Below are 22,883 nucleotides of genomic sequence, written 5' to 3'. Positions count from 1 at the left end.
AAAAAGTGTGTAGCAAGCGGCATGGCTTTCGCGCTAAAGGCGTCCGCGTCCGCGTCCCCGTCGTCCATGGCTCATGCGCTGAGCTACCCGGGGCGGCGCGCTTCCTCTGCTCTGGCAGTGGTCGCCGGGGAGGCTTGTGGTCAGGACGGTCGCTGCCGCGGCGCCGGCGCCGGTCCCGTTCGACCCGGCGGTGGCGGTGCTCAGAGCGCCGCCGCGTGTCCCAGCGGTATTCGTGCCCGTCGCCGACAGGCGGAGCCTGTCCGTGGGGCAGACACTGTCCAAGATCAAGGAGCGGGGCAAGGTAGTACTCCATCGATTCTTGCGTGAATGCATGCCTGCAGACGGCGTTCACCCCGTACATCACCGCCGGTGATCCCGACCTGGCGACCACGGCGGAAGCGCTCAGGCTCCTAGACGCCTGTGGCGCCGACGTCATCGAGCTCGGCGTGCCCTTCTCGAACTCCTACGTCGACGGGCCGGTCATCCAGGCCCCCGCAGCACGGGCGCTGGCGTCCTGCACGACGATCGACGCCGTGCTGTCGATGCTGAAGGAGGTAACGCCGGACCTGTCCTGCCCGGTGGTGCTCGTCTCGTACCTGCGCCCAATCGTGCGGCGGGGCGCGGCCAACTTCACCGCCGCTGTCAAACAGGCCGGTGTGCAAGGTAATTAAAGCAGCTCACTAATGTCACCGCTAATTAATTTGCCGGAGCTGTCCCGCTTATTTATATCTGTTCCACCAGGTCTTATAGTGTCCGATCTTCCTTATACCGAGACATGTCCATTCAGAAATGAAGCCATCAAAAAATCAGTTTAGCTACACATCAGTTAGCTGATTCGAATTCGGCCTTAGTCGATTTTTTGATGAAGGAGAAGGAAGGAGAAAGCAAAGCCTCGCCGGAAAGAAGGAAGGGGCTCGCCGTCATCACCCCAGTATCTTAGGGTTCAGGGTGGAGGCGGTGGTGGACGGTGATGGTGGGGAGCAGTGGTGTGGGGATTCGCCGGAGAAAAAGTTCAGCACGGGGGCCCTAGAGGGATGGCCGGAGCGGTGGAGGACCGGCGGTGGGGAGTGGTTCCGGGGAGCGCGGAGCGGCGAGGCGGCGCGGGGGCCGACGGTTAGGCCGGTGGTGGCTGGCGGCTCAGGGAAGGAGATGAGTCGAGAGGATGAAGAAGATCATGGGCCATTGATTTCTCATCCAACAGTTCAAGAATCGATTGACCTCAAACGAAAATTTTCAGCTAATTGATTTCTAGCCACACCCATAGAAAATAACCTAGAGCTTGTTTGTGTTCTCCCTCTTCAGCAATGTACAGTATCTGAAACAAAACGGAGCAGGATTTGTAGTGCCAACCATTAATAATTTTCTATTTGAATTAATGTTTTCAGGTGCTACTTACAACACCAGCCACACCAGCAGAGAGGATGAAAAAAATCACTAATGCCTCAGAAGGCTTTGTTTACCTTGTAAGTGCCAGATGGAGGCATAAATTAGTCCTAGTTAATTGTTCCCTGCAAGTTTAGCTTTCTCATCTTAATTCTTTAATCTCACTATCAGGAAAGTGTCAATGGAGTTACAGGTCTACGAGCAACAGTGAACCCACGTGTCAGAGACCTTCTAAGGAGATTAAGCATGTTCGAACAAATAATAATAAAATTCATCCCTTTTGTCAACGATCTTGTCAAAATTATCGTCCTGCATATACTCATGCATGTCTGCATATATGCTCAAATGGTTTTCCCTATTGTCTGCAGGTCACTGACAAAGCAGTGGTTGTTGGCTTTGGTATATCAACACCTGATCATGTTAGACAGGTAAGATTAAACCCGTTTTCCTAGAGGAATACTATCCACAAATTACTAATATTTCTTTTTATGGAGTTCAACAACTAATTGAATTTTGTAAATGGGTGCAGATTGCTTAGTGGGGTGCATATGGGGTGATCGTTGGTAGTGCAATGGTGAAACAACTGGGTGAAGCGGCTTCTCCGAGAGAAGGGTTGAAGAGGCTAGAATTCGCCAGGAGCCTGAAGGATGCGCTACAATAATATGTGTCGTGGTTTTGTCACGGCAGATGCCCTTGCAAAAGGATTTAGGTGTGAAGCCATCGCAACGTAGGTTAGCTCGAAGGGGTTGAACGGAACGAGAGACACGAGTTTACCCAGGTTCGGCCCCTCACTCACGAGGTAAAAGCCTTCCTGCTTTATGTTGTATTGATTGGGTATCGATTACAAGGAGCGGAATCGCTTGACCTAGCTATCGATCGATTGTAACTTGAGTTAATCCACCGCAGGGTCTCACCTTGATATACACAGGTCGAGGCCCTTGGCTTACAAGAGTCCTAATCGGATCACACGACGTGACCAACTCGGGTTATAAGCCACCTTGCGTTGCTAGGCAAGTCGCCATGTGGCGGCTCACATCTCCGGGTTACAGCACCCCCTCTGGGTCTTGGGCCTTTAATAGGCCCGCCTTGTAAGCCGCCTCCAGTCTTCATATCTCATCTTCATAGGCCCACTTAAGCCCTTACTATTGAGTCACCAATAGTGTAACCCGGCCCCACCTGGGCGGGTCACATCACGGGGTTATATCCCCAACAATATGTAATGTGGAAGCATAGTTCATTCCCTACAATGCCATGATATGTGAAAATAAAGGCAGTGAATGGTTTTAGGTTTGTGGTCAAGTATGAAAGGTTAGAAGTAATAGCATTGCCTAACACTAGTTTGCTCTGTTTTTTTTCGGGGGAAGCTACTCTAGAAGTGCAACCAAAGCCACTCAATCATTTGCTTTGTTGGAGTTGCAAAGGGTTTGTTTATGAGCCCTTACGAATTGATTGTAATATATTGTTTCATGTGCTCGTAGTAATCATGTATTAATGTGGTAGAAAGCACACACGCTTCGGGTCTTACGTCCATATCATATTTGTAATTTAAAGAGGAGTAGGATTGCTCACAGTGGTGTGCCCGATCAATCAAGCCCCTCATGCCTTGGGAAAGTATCAAATCATCCTCCAAGCTATTCCCAGAAGGCGGGTTTGGCTACTGAAAGGGAGCAACATGGAACTCCTGTTGATCAAGACGAAGGACAAAGGTCGCCTAACAGTGACTCCGAGGAGTATCTCAAGGAAGGAGCTACAAACATGATCTTTTACCTTGCTATAAATTTTCATAGGGAGATGATCATATGTTCTGTAAACATTCAGAAAGAAATGTTGGCATAGAACAAACCTGACTAGGTATACCATATGAACTGCATACATCATTACAAAGAGTTACATCCATGAAGTGATCATAAGAATCCCAAATTTCGGCCATACTAGTTGTTATTTGCTTTCTTTACTTTCTGGTGGTCCACAAGATAGAAATGCCACACTAGCTTCATTTAGCAGCCATGGTGGCTCGCTAGTCTAGAGCATTAACTATTTAATTGCATATCATGGGATATCCTTTAGACTCCTGGTCCTGGCATATGCTTCTAGCCTATTTAATCCTTCCGTTGGAGAATTTGCTACGTACAAGTAGAAATGCAAACCTCACAAGACATGAAGAAGAACGTTTACTATATGTATTGAGAACTCATCGTGCTACTGTTTGTTATACTCTAGATCATCTCAAAGTTATTAGCCCTAGGTTATCCACTCATATAATTCATATGACACCCGATGCTAAGATTGTTGTTGATCATCAACTTCGCTTAAATCATAAAATTAAGGGTGTGGTAAGAAATGAGGCATCGAAACTTCTAAAAGCCGGTATCATTAAGAAGGGAGGTTTAACTATGATTCCTAATGAACACAATTAACCTATTCCACAAAGAACCGTGTCAGGATCTAGGATGTGCATTATTCATAGAATATGAAATAAAACTACTAGAAAGGATCATTTATCTTTGTCTTTTATTGACCAAACATTAGAAATATTATCAAAGCATTCACACTTCTTTATCAGGATGGTTATTTTGTTTTTTCTCAAATACATGTGTTTCATGAAGACCTATAGGAAACAAATTTTACACGTCCTTCCGAAACTTATAATTATAGACGTATGCCTTTTGGTTTATGCAATGCACTTGCTACATTCTAAAGATGTATGAGTGATATCTTTGTTATCTTTTCACAAAAAAATTGTTGAGATATGTATTTATGACTTTTTCATCTATGGAACTTGTTTCAATAATTATTTTTGGGATGATCCACGTCTACATAAAAAGGAGTAGACAATACTATTGAGTATTGTATATCTGAGAAAGTGTCACTCTAGTATTTTTGGAGGGCAACACGATGGAGATATTACAATCCGGCTTGTATTGCCCTACTCTAACTAAAGATGCCCGCAATTTTATTACGTTTGTATGAATACCTAAGAGTAGTACATATACCAGGCCTCGAGACATGCCTGTGAATTATTATTTTGTTACAAAACCTTCCAATTTCTAGTGTTTGATTCCATAGGACCTTTTCCAACTTCATATTGTAACACATATTTTGGTTGTTGTTCATTATGTCACAAAATGGGCAGAAGTTATTCCAACAAAAAGTGATGATCATACTGAAGGAAAGCCCTAGAGGCAATAATGAAGTTATTATTTATTTCCTTATATCATGATAAATATTTATTATTCATGCTAGAATTGTATTAACCGGAAACATAATACATGTGTGAATACATAGACAAACAGAGTGTCACTAGTATGCCTCTACTTGACTAGCTCGTTGATCAAAGATGGTTATGTTTCCTAACCATAGACATGAGTTGTCATTTGATTAACGGGATCACATCATTAGGAGAATGATGTGATTGACTTGACCCATTCCGTTAGCATAGCACTTGATCGTTTAGTTTGTTGCTATTGCTTTCTTCATGACTTATACATGTTCCTATGACTATGAGATTATGCAACTCCTGTTTATCGGAGGAACACTTTGTGTGCTACCAAACGTCACAACGTAACTGGGTGATTATAAAGGTACTCTATAGGTGTCTCCGAAGGTACTTGTTGGGTTGGCACATCACTCCGATTGTCGGAGAGGTATCTCTGGGCCCACTCGGTAATGCACATCACTATAAGCCTTGCAAGCATTGCAACTAATGAGTTAGTTGCGGAATGATGTATTACGGAACGAGTAAAGAGACTTGCCGGTAACGAGATTGAACTAGGTATTGAGATGCCGACGATCGAATCTCGGGCAAGTAACATACCGATGACAAAGGGAACAACGTATGTTGTTATGCGGTCTGACCGATAAAGATCTTCGTAGAATATGTGGGAGCCAATATGAGCATTCAGGTTCCGCTATTGGTTATTGACCGGAGACGTGTCTCGGTCACGTCTATATTGTTCTCGAACCCGTAGAGTCCGCACGCTTAAGGTTTCGATGACAGTTATATTATGAGTTTATGAGTTTTGATGTACCGAAGGAGTTCGGAGTCCCAGATGAGATCGGGGACATGACGAGGAGTCTCGGAATGGTCGAGACGTAAACATCGATATATTGGACGACTATATTCGGACATAGGAAAGGTTCCGAGTGATTCGGGTATTTTTCGAAGTACCGGAGAGTTACGGGAATTCGCCGGGAGTATATGGGCCTTATTAGGCCAAAAGGAAGGAGGCGCGCGCCCCCCCTTTGGTCCGAATTGGACAAGGGGTGCAGCCCACTTTTCCTTGTTCTTCTCCCCCTCTTTCCTTCTCTCCTACTCCAACAAGGGAAGGAGGAGTCCTACTCCCGGTGGGAGTAGGACTCCCCCCTTGGCGCGCCCTCCTCCTAGGCCGGCGGCCTCCCTCCCTTGCTCCTTTATATACGGGGGCAGGGGGCACCCCATATACACAACAATTGATCATTGATCTCTTAGCCGTGTGCGGTGCCCCCCTCCATGGTAATCCTTGATAATATGGTAGCGGTGGTTAGGCGAAGCCCTGCGACGGTAGAACATCAAGATCGTCACCACGCCGTCGTGCTGATGGAACTCTTCCCTGACATTCTGCTGGATCGGAGTCCGGGGATCGTCATCGAGCTGAACGTGTGCTAGAACTCGGAGGTGCCGTAGTTTCGGTGCTTGATCGGTCGGGCCGTGAAGACGTACGACTACATCAACCGCGTTGTGCTAACACTTCCGCTTACGGTCTACGAGGGTACGTAGACAACACTCTCCCCTCTCGTTGCTATGCATCACCATGATCTTGCGTGTGCGTAGGAATTTTTTTGAAATTACTACGTTCCCCAACAGTGGCATCCAAGCCAGGTTTTATGCGTTGATGTTATATGCACGAGTAGAACACAAGTGAGTTGTGGGCGATATAAGTCATACTGCTTACCAGCATGTCATACTTTGGTTCGGTGGTATTGTTGGATAAAGCGGCCCGGACCGACATTACGCGTACGCTTACGCGAGACTGGTTCTACCGACGTGCTTTGCACATAGGTGGCTGGCGGGTGTCAGTTTCTCCAACTTTAGTTGAACCGAGTGTGGCTACGCCCGGTCCTTGCGAAGGTTAAAACAACACCAACTTGACAAACTATCGTTATGGTTTTGATGCGTAGGTAAGAAGGGTTCTTGCTAAGCGCGTAGCAGCCACGTAAAACTTGCAACAACAAAGTAGAGGATGTCTAACTTGCAACACCAACTTTTTTGAATTATTTGATTTTTAAAATTGCATGAGCCTATTAACTAATGAAATGAATAATCTAAAATATGATATTTTTAATTATTTTATCTATTTTTTTGAAATACATGAATAATTTTATAAAAATATAATAACATTTTTTGAAAGGGTATGCATATTGTTGTATTTCATATATTCTATTAGTTTTTTTAACACATGAATGTTTCACTTTTTTACGATAGTTTTCAATTATTTTCCCATTAAACTGATGATAATTATTTATATATATAATGTTAATGCAATTTAAAAGAAAGAAAAACGTTCCATTTATTAAATGAAATGTTCTATTGTATACTTTTCCGAATCAAGGTGGCACTTTTGAGCGATGCTAGGCTATCTCGGTCATGATAAGTGGCCTATAGGTTTTTTCTATATACTCTTTATTTTTTAGAAAATCTATATGCTCTACTCTCTTCGTTCCTAAATATTTGTCTTTCTAAAGATTTCAACAAGTGACTACATACAAAGCAAAATTAGTGAATCTACACTTTAAAATATATCTATATACATCCATATATGATAGTCCATTTGAAATCTTTAAAAGGACAAATATTTAGGAACGGAGGGAGTATATAATAAGCATCGTGTAGGTTAGTTTCTATACGGGCCATGGGTTTCCATTGTTTTGCACTGAAGCAACAAGCTCAATGGGCTTATAACTGACGCGTATCGGCCGCCGTATCCGTTTACAAAACGGAGCCAAGACGAAAATCAATATATAACACGGTCATCCGAGCTTCGTAAGCCAACACCCGTAGCCGCCTCCTGTCGATTTCGTCGTCCCCACGGAGCATCGATCACGGCTTTCAGCGAGATCCTCGACGACTAGGTCTCTCTCTCTCTCTCTCTCTCTCTCTCTCTCTCTCTCTCTCTCTCATACACACATACAACAAGATATTGTCCTATTTTAACCCTAACCAAATATGATGATGTTCCCTCTCATCAAATTCTTGTTCCAATCTGATTCGGAGGCTGTTTTTTTTTGGCCTCGACACTTTCATTTGATTTGTACCATAAGTTGTCTCTGAAGTTCGTGCTCTGTTCCCGTGAGGTTCTTTTCCGACGAATACGAGCCATTAGGCAAATCATAACTATTTCATTGCTTTCTGAAAGGTTCCTTTTATGATTGTGTTCACAGTGTCCAACCAAACACCAGCATGTCACCGGCGATGAGCAAGCTGCATACGAAGGCGAGGCTGTATGTGGATGACATGGCCCCAGGCACCGGCGATGCGGACCTCCTCCGCCACTTCGGAAGCTACGGAGACGTGGCTGACATCTTCATTCCCACTGACCGCCTCACCGGCGGCCCCCGCTGCTGTGCCTTTGTGCAGTTCTCTAGCCTTCGTGATGCCGGCCGTGCCCTCGCCGACCCATGCCATGTCATCAACGGCCGGGAGGTATCTATGTCAACCTTGTTCGCAGTTTCTTCTTGACCCATATAATGAATGACATAATCATGGTTTTCATTCTGAGTGAGATTTTGATGAAATTCACAAACACTGAAATATTTAATTTTTTTTGCAAAAAAAAATTCAGCAATTTCGGTAGTACATGGAAATTCAAATATTTTCCAAATATTTCAAATCATGCCTACTTGGGAATTTAAAAAAAAAATTGGTACAAAATTTGGCTTTCCATCCATGCCTACTTGGGAATTTTAAATCCCATCCGAGACAGGTTCTTCTAAACCCGCTGGGTGCATTGCACCCATCATGAACAATAAAATCAAAAGAAGTAACAAACAAGAAAATACATCTAAATTTTGTTGCTTCGATTATGACCAAATGTAGTAGGTGCTTGCATAATTTGATGGCCAAATAACATCAGAGGAGCTACATAAAAACATAATTACTTATCAAGATTTTCTGCACTTTTGAGCAGATATTTTTTTGTAGCTCCTCGAATGTCATTTGTGCACCAAAATTTGCAAGCACCTAAAATATTTGACCATAGTTGAAACCACATACTTTCAGAATTTTTTGATTCTGCTGCAATTTTTTTATTTTATCCATAGTTGATTTAGCCACAACTTTTCCAGTCCCATGTATATGGTTTGGTCTGGTTATAGGCTGATAGATTTGAAATGCCTCTTCATGTGCAGGTATACATTGCAAGGGCCAAGGCCGGCCCTAGCATCTTAGAGGCCCTTGTGCGAACTTCTGAACTCCACCGGCCATGAGCCCTCGCCTTGGCACGGCTCTGACTGCCACGACTATCATCAATAATGTTGTGGCAGGTGTGTAGTGGCTGCGACCAGTCGGAAGAACCGACAACGAGATTCATCCAACGAGAAAAATCATTGGTTGCATGGTGCCTAATTAGTGGAGTATTGCATACTTTTTTTAGCTTGAATCAGAGTATTGCATGATGCATGGGGCCTAATTAAAGGAGTGTTGCATGCTTTTTAATTTTGTGGGAAGGAGTATTGCATGCTGCGACTCATACTTGCCAAACTAAATGGGATTTTTGGCTGCATGGAATGGATACACATCTCACACTGCATAGATCCGGCATTAATTGAGATCGATAATCAAGGATATTAGCAGATTGGCTGATTTCATGGCCAAAATTTTCGCCGCAGAGTTAATTCCTAGTTTGGTCGCGCAGCGGGAGTAGGTGACTGGCTGAATGGTTGTCTCTTGGCTGGTCTTTTTACCTTCTCTATCTTTTCTTCTTTCTCATATGCTTATATATCTACTAGAGACATGCAAACGGATGGGCCCCTGCTTGGGCTGGGCCCTAGGCGGCCGCACTCCTCGCCATGCCCCAGGGCAAGGGCACGACCAAGAAATTTCAAACAATCAAGTGTATCCCGGTACAGCCCTCTATGATCATTCTTCTTCCAATCTGATCCGTGATTCGGAGGGTGTTTTTTTTCCCTCGCAACTTTTATATGACTTGTATTATAATTTTTAGTTGTCCGTAATGTTCATGCTCAATCCCCGTGATGACGTTCTTTTCTGACCAACAATTGTAGCCATAACGCAAATCACAACTATTTCAGCTTTCTGAACGGTTCCTTTTTGCGATTTATGTTTACAGTGCCCAACCAAACACCAACATGTCACCAGCAATGAGCAAGATGCATATAAATGGGAGGCTGTACTTAGATGACATGGCCCCAGGCACCTGTGACGCGGACCTCCGCAACCACTTCGGTCGCTACGGGGATGTGGCTGACATCTTCATTCCCATGTACCGCCTCACTGGCCAGCCCCGCTGCGCCTTTGTCCAGTTCTCTAACCCCGGTGACACCTGCCGCGTCCTTGCCGACCCACGCCATGTCATCAACGGACGGGAGGTACCTATGTCAACCTCGTTCGCATTTCTAATTTTCATGCATATTGAATGACTGGACCATACCGGTGCTGCTGCGTAATTTTTGTTTTTGCTGGGGCAATGCTGCTACATATTACTAGTGCGAATGCAGAGTCGATTTTTCGAGAGATACCGTGCACCAGAACTGATTCTTTTACTGGGTTTGTTTCAGAGAAATGTGTGATAGCTCCCGGGTGCCCCTATACACCCTCAGGAACAATAAATCCAAAAAAAGGGAATACAATTTTTAAAAATCTGAAACTTTGGGATTAATACCTGTATCTTTTGCTTTCTCTGTCTGTCGATATAGGATATCCATAAGAGGGTGATTAAGCTTTTGTTTGAGTGGCAACCCAGTTAAAGTCAGACAATATAAGTCATATTTTTTCCCTGTTATTAGAACGAGGATTTTACCAGCTGTTACTCTGCTAATTTGTTGCTTATGTTGTACTACAACATCATAATTATAGGCAAGTACATCTGCATATATTCACGATTTTAAATCGTGGGGGAAATGGCCGCAATCGCCGCTGGGAAAATATGGCGCGATTTGCAGGCAAATGAAAATCGGGGGAGATTGTGCGAGATTGCTGGAGATCGCGTCAGTTTAGGCTGAAATTTCCATGCCCAAAATGTTGCTGCTATTTCCTTTTGAGCGTGATATTAATCAGTGATACGAATCCAATAATAACATTAGTTCTGTTTCACAAGAACTATATAATAAATAGAGTAATTATCTGCCAGAAAGGAAACCAAATACCCAGCTTATATACATTAGGACTGATAGTGAATAGTAATACGAGGGACTGATAATTTTAGTCTCCTTTTGTACAAAATTTGGCTTTCCATTCAAACCTGGTTGGAAATTTTAAATCACGTATATATGGTTTGGTGTGGTCGTAGGCCGATAGATTGAAATTGTGTTTTCCTGTCCAGGTGTACATTGGAGGGGCAAGACCAAGACATTTAGAAGAATCAAGTGTGGATCAGTACAAGCCTCTCTGCGAGCGGCAAATCCGGAATGGCCCATGGCGTGGATATCGGGTTGGCGACATCGGCAAGACATCTAGAGGTTCACTCGTGTTTGACTCCATCATAATATACATCTCGGAGGATGGTTTTCAATCATGGGACAGACCGATAAGAATGCACACTGAGAGCAAGTCTACCGGGTACGGGCCAAGGCAACATTCATATGAGCTCTGTGAAAGACCGTACTCATTGTTCATCAAGGGGCGAGCCTTCTGCAAACTTTGGCCGATATTGTTTGGTACTTCTGTGCTACCGTGAGTCACATGCTATGTCGACGTTGGGCGAAGCTTTGTTGGACGTACGCCTAATGTTGAATTTACTCAGCCTGGGGCTGCTCCGGCCCTCTATACTTCTTAGGATTTTGCTAGCAGCCTTTTAGCTTGGTTATTTCGTGTTCTGAGCTGTTGCTCTCATGAGTAGTCTGGAAAAATTGGTTACTGGTATCCCAGTTCCCCGTTGGAACGTTTATGTACTTGTGCCCCGCTTTCGTAGTAACAAGATAATGAAGTTTTTTTTTCGAGAAAACTTTCGATTTATTCATCTTGAATCATGGCAGTACAACGAACACTAGAAATAATAAAAATTACATCCTGATTCATAGGGCACCTAGTGACGATTACAAGCACTGAAGAGAGCCGAAGGCGCGTCGCCGCCATCACCCCTTCCTCACCGGAATTGGGCATAACTTGTTGTGGCAGACAGTCGGAAAGTCATCGTTCTAAGGCCCCATAGGACCAGCGCACCAGAATAGCAACCGCCGTCGATGAAGAATAACGTAGATCGAAAAGATCCAACCCGAAGACACACAAATATAGACGAACGATAACCAGGTCCGAGCAAATCCACCGAGGATAGACCCGTCGGAGACACACCTCCATTCACCCACCAACGATGCTAGACGCACCATCAAAATGAGGGCTAGGCGGGGAAACATTTATTCCATCTTCAAGGAGCCGACGTCGTCTCGTCTTCCTGAGCAGAATACAAACTCTAACAAAAATCAAAGAAAGAACTAACAATGGAGCCCTCTCACCGGGCCTTGCCAGGATCTACCACACCCCCATGGCCCTAAGGCCACCAGAGGCGAGGCAGACCTGTGGCGACGCCGGCGAGAGGCACGAGCCCTAGCTTCTTTGAGGAGGAGGAAGACAAGGTGTTACTCCTTCAATTCAAATATATAGGATTTAATACCTTTTTGATATGTATTACTTTTGACCACGGGTTAGAACAATAATAGATGACATATATGTTACACAAAGCATATTGTCGAATTTGTATGTGGATGGAGTTTCTAGTGATATGATTTAAGGTTCACCCGTATGAATTGAGCATTTGAAGCCCCTCGAATTGCACGTGCTAAGAAGAAACTGTGCTGATGTGGATACACGGTTAGAAAAATTGGTTTTGCTATTTGTGAGGCACCTGAAATTTTATTGACCGTTAGTCAATTTCGTAGCCGTGTGTTTTCTTTAGAAGCAGTCGTATATATAGGGAAGCGTTACCTTATTTTTCAACCGATCAATCATTTCCTTCTATGACCCTAGTCATTTTCAGTATTTTTCTATTTGTGGGCCAGAATTTTTTTGCCATGGAGCTTTCTGGGACATGGTGTGTGCACAACTCTACACATATGATTATTTTTATTTCAGCTTGTTTTGTATTTATTTATTTATTTTGTGTTTGTATTATTGGATAGATTGGTGTTCTTTCCTCTGTGTGTGTATCTACTACCATTATAAAAGAAAGAGAGGGCGGAGAACCAGATCATCCTATCCATCGAAACCTGCAATCTGATGGTCTACATCCCTCCAGCATACTAAACGCGTTTTACGCTTTAATTACCCACCATGCCATCTACTATCTACTACCACTATAAAAGAAAGAGAGGGGCAGATCTAAACAATCGCACCCATCCATCATCAAGATCTAATGGTCCACGGTCTCTCTATGTTTAACACTAGCAAGCCACTAATCACATAATAAACGAAACGACCCAGACAGACGGCCCGCACCACCAATCCTCGCCATCCCTTCGTCCTGAGCAAAACTGCTCGCACGAACGCCAGGACCTTCGCTACTCCCCCTTTGCTGCCCACGTCTCCCGCAGATCCTTCGCTCGGCCGCCCCGAGCCGACAATCCTCTGCTGCCCGCGGACTGCCGCCGCCGATGAGCCCATCTGATGGCGGCGCGGACCCATGTCCTGGCGCTGGATCCGGCGACCTCTGGCAGAGGCGCGCCCGGCCGTGCCTCCCCCGGCACAGTGGCCCGGCTGGCAACGCCGCTCCCATCCGCCGCAGCCGCCGGACGGCGAGGGCACAAGCGGTGCCGACCTGCACGCGCAAGGGGAGGCGACAGGAGCAGTCGTGCAAGAACAGGACCAGCCGTCCGGTCATTCGAGCGATCCTTCTTCGTCTCGTCCGCCACGTGCCCCACCCTCGACGACGCCCGCTGTGGCGATCTCCGCACGGGTGACCAGCTCTGTGCCGTTTCATGGTGCGCTGGATGGAGGGGTCGCACCGCGGTTGCCGGGACAAGGTGGGCGTCCATGTGGTATGCTGCGTGCCAGACTCACCAATCCAAGATTCGGTGCTGAGCAAGTTCCTGGACAATGTGACAAAGAGGTTCGGCGAGGACCAAGGGACGGCGACAGCAGCGTCTCAGCAGGCATCCCCGAGCAGCGAGCGCCGGTACGGTCTCGTGTTCCTTTTTTAATGAAGGGATTTCTCCCCTGAAGAAGTTGCATCCTCTCAACTGAAGAAGCTGCGTCAAAGATTGTTAAAGAAACCATTATCTTTGATGTACTACGTCTTCTTGTTATACTTGTAATATATTTGTAAAAGAAACCATTATCTTCATTCTCTGTATCAACCAAGAGTGTTAACAAATACTAGTGTACTACTGAATAAATTAGTTGTTCTTGTGACATAGCAGGTTCATCAGTACTACTGAATTACCTTGTAATTGATTTTGATGACGAGAATAGTTACACATCGACGGATCGATACATGTGTGATGGTGTTCGCCTCTTCCTCTGCTTGCTGACAAAGGGTCCTCTTCGTGCCCTCCCTCGACAGCTCTTTCCAGTAGGCAGGTCGCCACACATGACATCTCGCCAAGTCGCCTGATTAGAGGAGAGGAAGAATTGGCATGCTGTCTCGGTAAGTGCAGGATGTTTTTTAGGGAGTAAGTGCAGCATGCTGGTGACGAGTTCAGCATTGATTTTGGCTTTTGTTGATTTTCTCTTTGTTGCGAGTAAATTTCTCACTGATTTTCTTATTGCAACTCATTTCCAGGAACTTGAGCCTAAATTTGAACCTAAGCCTGAAGGATATATCTGAGAGGTATATGTACAGGTCTACGAACTCATCTCCAAGTTATGTTTGAGGAGAGGTATATCATTTTGTCCAGTCCATCATGCAAGCTTTTTCAGTTTGTTGATTTTTTCTCTGAATAGCGTTGATTGGCTGAAAGCATTGTTGTTCGGCACTCCTGCAGCTGTACATTTGGTATGGGTTTTCTCCTGCTGCATGATGTGCTGATGATTTTTTAAGATTAGACAATATTTGGGAGAAGAGGGGGTTTGCTTAATTGGAACCGGAGTAAGAACGAGAAGGAGCTTAAGTAGGGCCATGGCAGGGCGACCTGGAAGGGTGGAATTTTACCTGTGATATGTGATAGGAGATGGTCACCGTAAAACAAGGCGCTAAAGACCTACCAAACTAAAACAATTTCTAGAAAGGTTACTATTCTTTTTTACTGTGTAGGTCTAATTTAATTTGTCTATGTTGAGCGCATGAACGAAACAATGAATTTCTGAATTACAAACAACGTACAGATTTTCTAAATCCAAACCAAAATCAAGCATATACTGTAGGTTGTTCTATTGTTGATCCAGCAACATGCTCTGTTTCTGCATGCCATGGAAGCTTTGCTGTAGTTAATATGTCAAGTTTATTTGGATTGCTCTTAGATAATTAGGTGCATGAATCATATAGCTTGTATATATTGCTTTAAAATACTATCATGGTGTTTGTCATGGTCATGTTTTACTGCATCCACCCTACAATAAATCTAAAAACATTCTAACCCAGCATCTCGGTCTCCTATGGACCAGTTTTGTAAGCCAGATTGATGTCATGTGTAAACAAAGGCCTACATTCATTCTCCTTTTTTCATACTTTACTAGATTACTTCGTATCTTTTGTAGATTAGTGGTAAAGAGTTAGTTAAGCCAACATTCCAAATTACTTTACTAGATTAGTCGTGTCTTTTGTAGAAGTTGAATATTTACTTTGTTTTTCATATGGCATGTTTAAGATTTCCAGTTCAATCTGCTTCTGCTGGTACCTAAAAGTTTATCCAACTATTTTATTTTCCTTGATGCAGCACAATGACCATCATCGCAGAAGCATAGGTGGTAGACGGTAAGCTTTTTGGAGGAAGCGGAGACGGAGATTTCTATTCACCAAAAGATGGATACGGAGATTTGTTGGGGAACGTAGTAATTTCAAAAATTTCCTACGCACACGCAAGATCATGGTGATGCATAGCAACGAGAGGAGAGAGTGTGATCTACGTACCCTTGTAGACCGATAGCGGAAGCGTTAGCACAACGCGGTTGATGTAGTCGTACGTCTTCACGGCCCGACCAGTCAAGCACCGAAACTACGGCACCTCCGAGTTTTAGCACACGTTCAGCTCGATGACGATCCCCGGACTCCGATACAGCAAAGTGTCGGGGAAGAGTTCCGTCAGCACGACGGCGTGGTGACGATCTTGATGTTCTACCATCGCAGGGCTTCGCCTAAGCACCGCTACAATATTATCGAGGATTGTGGTGGAAGGGGGCACCGCACACGGCTAAGAATATGATCACGTGGATCAACTTGTGTCTATGGGGTGCCCCCTGCCTCCGTATATAAAGGATCAAGGGGGGGTTGCGGCCGGCCAGGAGGAGGGCGCGCCAGGAGGAGTCCTACTCCCACTGGGAGTAGGATTCCCCCCCTTTCCTAGTTGGAATAAGATTCGGGAAGGGGGGAAAGAGGAGAGAGAGAAGGAAGGGGGGCGCCGCCCCCCTCTCCTTGTCCTATTCGGACTAGGGGGAGGGGCGCGCGGCCCATCCCTGGCCACCTCTCCTCTCTTCCACTAAAGCCCACTAAGGCCCATATACCTCCCGGGGGGTTCCGGTAACCTCCCGGTACTCCGGTAAAATCCCGATTTCACCCGGAACACTTCCGATATCCAAATATAGGCTTCCAATATATCAATCTTTATGTCTCGACCATTTTGAGACTCCTCGTCATGTCCGTGATCACATCCGGGACTCCGAACAAACTTCGGTACATCAAAATGCATAAACTCACAATATAACTGTCATCAAAACCTTAAGCATGCGGACCCTACGGGTTCGAGAATAATGTAGACATGACCGAGACACGTCTCCGGTCAATAACCAATAGCGGAACCTGGATGCTCATATTGGCTCCCACATATTCTACGAAGATCTTTATCGGTCAGACCGCATAACAACATACGTTGTTCCCTTTGTCATCGGTATGTTACTTGCCCGAGATTCGATCGTCGGTATCTCAATACCTAGTTCAATCTCGTTACCGGCAAGTCTCTTTACTCGTTTCATAATACATCATCTTGCAACTAACTCATTAGTTGTAATGCTTGCAAGGCTTATGTGATGTGCATTACCGAGAGCGCCCAGAGATACCTCTCTGACAATCGGAGTGACAAATCCTAATCTCGGAATACGCCAACCCAACATGTACCTTTGGAGACACCTGTAGAGCTCCTTTATAATCACCCAGTTACATTGTGATGTTTGGTAGCACACAAAGTGTTCCTCCAGCAAACGGGAGTTGCATAATCTCATAGTCATAGGAACATGTATAAGTCATGAAGAAAGCAATAGCAACATACTAAACGATCGGGTGCTAAGCTAATGGAATGGGTCATGTCAATCACATCATTCTCCTAATGATGTGATCCCGTTAATCAAATAACAACTCTTTTGTTTATGGTTAGGAAACATAACCATCTTCGATTAACGAGCTAGTCAAGTAGAGGCATACTAGTGACACTTTGTTTGTCTATGTATTCACACAAGTATTATGTTTCCGGTTAATACAATTCTAGCATGAATAATAAACATTTATCATGATATAAGGAAATAAATAATAACTTTATTATTGCTTCTAGGGCATATTTCTTTCAAGATTTCTATTCACCAAAAAGATGGAGCCGGCATCTAGAAGCACTAACGAGCAGCTTAGTCTCAGGCGACACATCGACGGGCTGAGGCGGGCTTCCAATAGAGGTCAAAAATAGGGAATGGCTTTTTGAGCTGATGGAGGGATCACTGGACGTGGTGTGAATGTTTGTGTTGGCTTACATGCATAAATAAGGAGTATAGTAAGACTTTCCCAATAGTTCTCTTGGAGGTCATGTCTATGTCATTCAAGGATTTGGATATCTGAATGTTATGACAATATATAGATAGGGAAGATAGACCTCCGCGTCCTGGTGGCCACTGTATGCTGCAGCGAAGAGCACATTTCAATTAGTGATCAGGCAGATGCGGCGATCCCAGATGTGCTTTGACATTGTGATTTGTAGTTGTCAAGGACATCATTGCCCAGTCCGTTCCTATGCTTTGGTGAGTGGTACTTCTCTCCCACCACACAGATTACACTAATTTATTTGCTTATAGTTGAGTGGTATGATCTAATTAATTTGTACACTTAGACACACAACGAAGGAATGAAAAACCTGCTCCAAAGATCTTCAAAATAGTACAATATTAGGTATTGTAGAGTACAATTTGTTTAAGCTAAAATTTTCTTTTGCATGGAAGCTAATTTTATATTTGAGGTGTAATAGATACACATGCCTTGGATACACTCCGTTCTGATGGTAATACTTTCAGTCACTCACAAACAATAAGCTTCAGCATACAAGGCAGCGTTCAATGCTATTGGACTCAGGTGTTGGTATACAATTTCTTGTACATTTTACTTCAGCTTACAAGGCAGAGTTCAATGCTACTAAGTCTGTTCTTAGTGTATTGACAAAGCCAATTATGGGGCCACTGTTGGAGGTTCTTGAATGTACCCTGCCACTATGGAACGTGTGTGCAGAAACAGTTGAATATCTCAGTTCAGCTGCAATGGTAGCGATGGAGACATCATGCAGTGTGGTTATCATTTGGCCATTTTGGTTCATCTTCAGTACGATATTTAATATTGGTATGGTTACTGTAGTCTCCCAAATGATTTGTTTCTTTTTCCCTTTGCTTTTTTATTATTATGATGACTTACTAATATTTTTATTTGCATTTTATTTACTGCAGCCAATTCAGTCTTGTACCCTGTAATTTGGTTCATCGGAGAGATACTAGCCGCACCTTTCCGACTTGTCACTGCACTAGCAAGTTTTGTAGCACACTTCTTTGATGATATTGTTGATGTTTTAGACAAACCTGGTCAACATTAAGTTCGTTATATCATGTTGGTTCTGCATCCAGTGCACCTGCACTTATATCTGAAACTACCATTTGGGGATTACACTGGAAAGATCTTCTGTACCAGGTAACATAAATTTGTTTGCATGCCTACTATTTTTTTCAATTAGTATATTATGCAACTTACATCGGCTCTTGTTTTAGATTTTCCATGCAGCCCGGAGAATTTTCTATTGTTTTGTTGCCTTCTTTTCAATGTGCAATAGGCATCAGCTAAGGTAATTTTTCTTTTGGCTTGTATGCAGAGGTAGTATTTGCAAATCAGACAGACAATTAGTCAAAAATCGGAATGATGAGAACATCTGTGTTTTTTTGTTAAGAGTTCAAACTTCTTCAAACCGGCTTGTTTGGTGTGTCTGGCCAAGGAAATTTTAAAATTATGTAGTGTACCTCACATTAGGCCTCCATGAGTGCTATGTGTTAATTGCGACTACATGCTGCAGCATTTACAATCACATAGAAGTTCTTCTCTGACGCCTATCCTGCCTTAAATGGCACGCAACATACTTCCTCTTGTGAAGGAGCTCGGAAGTACAGTAATCAAGATCATCCTGTAAGTACTTGCATTTTATACTTATGGTTGACGCTTGTGTTCATTCAATCGTGTTTCGGAAACGAAATACCTCTCTAGGGAAAGAAAAACCCCAAGAACTGATATTATTTATTTTATTATGATACTCCTGGACATGTGAATACATAGTTCATTCCAAAACAGCCCATCTACCGTGGACTGGACACTGAGAGTGTAAAGAGCGATGGTGATGATTCTGGAGATTGTGTTAGGGTGTCGTCAAGTTTCACAAGCTCATCATACACCCCACCAGCCACCACCTTGCTCTAGACCTAACAAGAGAAGAAGGATAACAAGATCTGATGCTGGAAGCCTGGAAGTGATATATCTAAAGAACCATACTCAGAATTTGTGACCTCACCAAGATATTCATCTTCATCATGTTGCGGTGATAATGACAGTAGCAAGCCACTGGTGGAGCCTAGCACATACAAGGATGTGTTGATCTTGTTCTGATTCAACGATCATGATCTGCCGTTCAGACAAGGAAGTTATACTGTTTGATCGTTCTTGATCCCTTCCTTCGCATTCACGACCATCGAGATGACTCCATTAACGAGACGTTCTCCGGCATTGACCACCGCCCCTGCACGATGTTTAGACTCTAGGCTGTAGTGTGTTAAGCGGACGAGAAATCTGAGCATCTCCACTTGTCCAGGTTTCTCCACTGCATATTCTGCATGCTCCTGCACCTACTGCCTTCCATATCTATGCTAACCTACACCCCCTTTGTCAGTGTTTTTGTTTATATATTGTCCTTCTGTTCTTGATGTGGATGGGTGGAAGCATGTATTTCTGATACATGTATACGTTTTAAGAAGGGATGTTGATAGAAGACTCCTATTATGCATGTACCTATTTTCTTAAAAGCATCCATTGTCTGTCATGTCAATTATGTTGACTGACCAAGATGATTGTCTTTTATAGCTTATATATACTATGCATTTTTTCTTTCATTTTTTTGCTTGTGTGTTCATTGGATTATTTTATGAGCTGTGATATTCACTTCTTAAATAATAAGGAATTCCATGCAAAATTCCGCGGAGCATAATCTTGATTGCCCATTGAGGAAGAAATTTAAGCTAACGGCACTACTAATGGGTGGCACTCATGGAAGAAATTTAAGCATATATTTGTGTACATGACCGATGATGATGTTGTTGTAGCGACTTGGGTGCATATAACCCTTGAGCTAGGCAATCAGATGGATGTCCTGGATTTATGATATTTTTTGTCAGCATTTATTTTTATTGGCAATAACGGTTGTAATATACACTCTCTGCTTTATGAAAAACATTTTGATGTTAAGATTTCACTTTTGAATGTTGGTTAAATGGCATTGATATTTGTGTGTGATTTATTCCATTTTAGTAGTCATTAGGGTGAGTATCTGCAGTACATAATCAAGTCTTAGAAATTCCATAATACCTTATCAACGCCATTAGCATCTTTACGCAAGCCTTTGGTTAGCGACCTCATCTGTGAATCATCCGTTGATTTAACTATTCCTTGATTTAATTTTTCTCAGCCTTGAGTTGTCGATTGATCATACCATGATATTGACTGTATCCATTGATTACTTTTTTCCATCTTTAGTTATCACCTGTTTACATCATGATATTAAGAACAAGTTAGGATTGCATCGTAACGCGCCCGGGACTACTGCTCCGATCCAGCTGTGACGAAACCCCTGTTTTCTACTAGTGCATCTCCAATAGACGCGCGGTTGCACGGCGGGCTAATTTTTTTTGTGGTGTCAAAATAGCGTTTTAGCGCTGGACTGGTGTTTTGCTTTATCAGAAGCGCAAAAACACGGCGCCCAATCCCGTTGCCCCACATGCAGCAGCTCAGATTTTGCAGCGCGCGTGAGCGGGCGCATCAAATACGTAGCGCGCGATGCAGTTTTCGCCAGCGTGTTGAACCTTGTTTACCGCGCACGACTGTTGGAGCGCTACTTTCGGTCGCACGCACGCTATGTGTCCTTTTTTCAGCACGCGGCTTATCTAGCGCATCTGTTGAAGATGCTCTAATCACTTAAGCATGCTTTAAGTTAGGAAGAAGTGGAAGGTGGATGCTGAATGCAATTTTGATATTCTGGAACCATGCATGTGTTGCATGAACTTGAGTCTCTATGTGAAGGTTATGAGATGTACTTAATGGACTGGCTCAACTTTCCACCGAATTTTCTTTTGGACAAACAACTTCTAAGAGATAGAAAACAAACACAAAGCAGGGAAACAAACAGCTATGGCAATGCTAAAGGAATAAACGGTCCAAAAGTGTTGGAACGAGAACATCACTTGTCGGCGATCGGATCACCGTGGAACGCCGGTGCAACTAGCCGGAACAAGAACACAACTAGCTAAGCGGGCAGGTGGATGCTTCTCAGGCGAGACTTACGAAGCAAAGTCATCTCCGGCGACAAGTCTAATTAATCTGTAGAAAAACACGACAAAACACACGCACGGTATAACTTTTTTTTGTTTGAAACTGGCATATGATTACATAGACTCCATGGGAAACATCAAACACTACTAATACTTGCCGACCTAGCCCAACATGACCTGACTTAGACTATCCAACGACACCAAAATGCATAGGACAACGGTTTGGAATACCTAACAAAAACTAGTTGCGTGCGCCCTCTAATGCTTCCAATAGCATTGGCGACCCGAGGGGCATGCAGCAGGGCCATACGGGCAGGGGACGACGGTCTTGTATTTGGCTGGTCGGTCGATGTGGCGCAGCTCCAACTCGGTCTTGGGGTCTCCCTGCTGGAATGCCTGCACTGCTGGCGTAGTAGGAGCGCTGGTGATCGGCATGACATGTCCGAAGTATTTGGCTGACTGTGACATGAAGTCTTCGTCGGGAGATAGCGTGTAAGGCACCCCGACCCCGCCGCGCTGGAGGGTGCGGATGAGGCGCTTCGTGATGTCTGCCATGAGCTCGTCGGTGGAGTCGGGGCCGGCTGCTGCTGCCATCGCGGCCCCGCTGCCACCGATCGCCTGTTGGCGAAGCCTCGACCTTGACGAGGCAGCCGTGGAGTACTTTCCGATGGTGGGCTCGTACATGCTAGCGGCGGAGCACACGTACGACCAGGAAGCAAGCTAACGGCCTGCTGGATCGATTTCTCACGCCAGCTGACACAAGCCTTAATCGATCTTGATGTCGCACGCGGGTCGACACAGAGAGACTCCGGATTTATGTGTTCTACGGAGTATTACTTTGATCTCACGATTCGGTACAATATTACAGGGGTATATGTAGATATATATAGTAGCTAGGAACTCTAATCCTAGTCCTACTACTAGTCCTATAACTACACGGTGACGAGTTCTAGACTTCTAGTCCAAGCCGAACATGGACAGCGTGGTTAATTCCACCATCGCCGAGGAACCGTACTGCGGTGCATTGGCGGCGACATGAGACACCCTCTTAAAGCATCTCCAACCGCATCCTCAATAGCCCTCTCAAGGCCGTTTTTAACGCCGGCGCCGAAAAATCGGCCCAGTCACGTCCCCACGAACCCGTTTTTGGTCGGATTGAACCGAAATCGGCGTCGGCGCACCCAACCCGAACCTGGCATGCTGGGGGCGCCCCCGGGCGCCAGCTCGAACGTTTTGGCGCGAAAGAGTGGTAGGACCGACGTGTCAGCGAGACGAAGGCTGGTCGTCCTCATCGTCTCGGTTTTCCCGCGGGAGTCAATGCCAGCATGCCATTGATTCACGGGCGACGAAGTGCGGCGAGGCCGCCCCGCCTTCCGCC

At 44.5% G+C, this 22,883-nt stretch overlaps 1 long non-coding RNA gene across 3 annotated transcripts; it reads left to right on the top strand.

Annotated features, from left to right (window-relative positions):
• The first annotated feature begins 128 nt into the window (after nucleotides 1-128).
• LOC119303557 lies at nucleotides 129-3,272 on the top strand. 3 transcript variants are annotated; one of them, XR_005147943.1, is made up of 5 exons: nucleotides 129-663; nucleotides 742-1,463; nucleotides 1,555-1,811; nucleotides 1,913-2,182; nucleotides 2,290-3,272. It is a non-coding gene; the product is annotated as an uncharacterized LOC119303557 (long non-coding RNA). The 3 variants fall into 3 exon arrangements; XR_005147944.1 differs by lacking the exon at nucleotides 2,290-3,272 and having other exon boundaries at nucleotides 1,386-1,463; nucleotides 1,913-2,279; XR_005147942.1 differs by lacking the exon at nucleotides 2,290-3,272 and having other exon boundaries at nucleotides 1,913-2,279.
• The last annotated feature ends 19,611 nt before the right edge of the window (nucleotides 3,273-22,883 follow it).

The sequence above is a fragment of the Triticum dicoccoides genome, chromosome 5A, assembly GCF_002162155.2.
Source record: "Triticum dicoccoides isolate Atlit2015 ecotype Zavitan chromosome 5A, WEW_v2.0, whole genome shotgun sequence".
Classification (NCBI taxonomy): domain Eukaryota; kingdom Viridiplantae; phylum Streptophyta; class Magnoliopsida; order Poales; family Poaceae; genus Triticum; species Triticum dicoccoides.
The sequence above is the reverse complement of the archived record's forward strand: the minus strand, read 5'-3'. Positions and strand labels throughout refer to the sequence as shown.